General features: G+C 30.2%; 1 long non-coding RNA gene across 1 annotated transcript; it reads right to left on the reverse strand.

Moving 5' to 3' along the window:
* Positions 1–736: 736 nt before the first annotated feature.
* Positions 737–1,579, reverse strand: LOC122524548. Its single transcript, XR_006305568.1, has 2 exons — positions 1,347–1,579; positions 737–983 (listed from the first exon to the last, which is right to left on the reverse strand). It is a non-coding gene; the product is annotated as an uncharacterized LOC122524548 (long non-coding RNA).
* Positions 1,580–2,497: the final 918 nt, after the last annotated feature.

A 2,497-nucleotide genomic window follows, 5' to 3' on the forward strand; every position in this document is an offset into this window, starting at 1 on the left:
TCGATCTTTCTTGAAATTTTTGTACAAAAAGAAAAAACTGATGCAGTTACTGACATGATGCTGTTTTTTTTCTGTTTTTTACAAAACAACAAAGCACAGCTAATTACTATACTAAGGTCAGAGTGAAGGCGTGAGTTCAAAGCCCTCCTAGTTTTCATAGGGACCAGAGATTCTGTCGTGGAGGGGATTGTCCTTTCTCCACCCTTTTGGCGCAAGCCAACCCAAGCCTTCCTGATGCACCACAGCTTCTAGAACATTCTTGTAAAGGCTCACATATTTTCATTAACATTACGTAGATAATTAATACAGTTTCTTAAAATCTAAGTCTTATTTAATATTCCTTTACATATTTCCATCGTTTATCCTTATAACATGCAGTCATTTTCCTTCCTTTAACATTCGAATCTTATTTAATTAATTTCGACGATATTCATATAATAATCCTTTTTTAATTATTCATTAATAATATTTCTATAATTCCTTTTTCATTTATTCTTTCGTCGTACGAGTATACATAGAAGATTCGTATTTCAGCAATTGTTTTAGTATTTCTGTGCTTCGAGGATTCAAGTCTAAGATATTTGAGGATCTTCCATATTTTTCCATTAAAATCATTCGAGAAAGTTCTACGCATTTCTTTTAGTTCATAATTGTTTAAGTTTAGTCTATCGGTCGGGTGACGATTAGTTTTAGTTTAATATTTATGTCTTTCATGGCGAGGATTCTAACAGAGATTTCTTTATTAAGGGGTTATATCCACTTGCGAGGCAGAAAAAACGCGTTTTTTTGTGAATTTTTTCCGAAGAGGCATTTTATTTTATACATTAATTGAAAAAATGTACTTAAACAGAATTTAATGTACTTTAACAATCAGCGGTTTATTTAAAAAAATATTGGATCCCCTAGCTCCTGTAGATGATCTGCGGAGAGACCTCCAAAAAAAAGTGCTTAGCGGTGTACAAGATATCTCTGGTCCAAATTATCTGAAAACCAAAAACCAAAAATATTTAGTTTTGTAATAAATAAATACAGGTAATGATCGAAGGTCTAGTCAAAATTTTGATTTTTGACAAAATGGCGGCTGTTCAAAAAAAAATTCAGTTTTTCATGAAAATTTTTCACTTCAAAGTGGCTTAAAAAATCGAAATTATTGTCCAAAACCTTATTCCTTCGATCATTACCTGAAAAATATATCTGAGTAAGTTGTGTGAAAATTTCAAACCGATCGGTTTAGCGGTTTCGGAGAAATTTTCCTCACCGACTCTGAAAACACGGTTTTGAGATAAACGCGTTTAAAGTTTCGGGGATGATTTACACTAAATTAAAAATTTTTTTTTTCAACTTACATCGTGTCATCTATTCCAGCACCATAAGAGGAACCCTCTACTTCGTCGTTTGCATCCAAAATGTTTAGTTGTTGTTGTCTACGAGCCATTCTCCCCTCGCGCGTCGACTCTTGCGCTCTTGCGTCCGAAATTGAGATGCGCTCTGCGTCCTCTTTACTCACGAAGGAATGAGCATTGGGTCCAAGTGATAATCCCATAGCACTCATATAATAAAGAAGAGATGTTTTACCTTCATTAAATGAAGAAGAAAAAAAACAATCCAAATACTAATGATCATATTCGTCCGGATATAGAAAAATTGTACTAGGTGTACACTTGATAAAAGTTTAAATGTATAAATTATTTATATCCCCTTCTTTGTAAGTTTCCTTTTTAGTCGCTTTTTACGACAAATAGGGATTACTGAGTGGTATTATTACCAACCCACCCTACGTGTGTTATTATTATTTTTATTATTACATATCAAATTTTGTTTGTCTGATTTAAATAAATGTAATTTCATTATTTCAAATGATTTTTTTTTCGTAAAACAATTTAAAAGAATAAAAATAAGAGAAATAAAAACTAAATATTATTTTCTTCAGATTATTTTTAATCTTATCAGTTCCGGAACATATTTTTTTTAACAAAGTATAATGTTTATAGAAATAACGAAGCGAAAAACGATGAATCATTGAAAATTTTAATATTTTGTAATCAAAATTACCACGTGTCGGTAATCAAACTAATATTTTCAAGGAAATTCGTATAATAAAAAATAAAATATAATAAAAATAAAAAACGTGCTACGAAAAATTGGAACCATGTAAAATTCTAAAATTAAATTTAACGTTTTCTTCAACGCGTGATAATGCTCTAAACAATAAACTAATATTGTACTTTCTAAGATATAAATACGATGTTTGAATAGTGCAAAAGCAGATATTCGAGCAACTCAACTGCATCGATTTAGAATAAAACATTTAGCTATAAAAAAAATAGAAAGAATAACTTCGAGTGTTCTGTTTTTTTGGACCATCTTAGTTTACGTAAGTATCGCAATAATTTAATGCTAATAACGAAAATAAATGATTTCATTAAACGTTTCTTACGTCACTCGAGAATTAACTGATTAATTTAATAATATTTTAAAGATGAAATAAAAAGTGAAT

This window comes from Polistes fuscatus, unplaced genomic scaffold (genome assembly GCF_010416935.1).
Source record: "Polistes fuscatus isolate 324 unplaced genomic scaffold, CU_Pfus_HIC Scaffold77, whole genome shotgun sequence".
Lineage (NCBI taxonomy): Eukaryota > Metazoa > Arthropoda > Insecta > Hymenoptera > Vespidae > Polistes > Polistes fuscatus.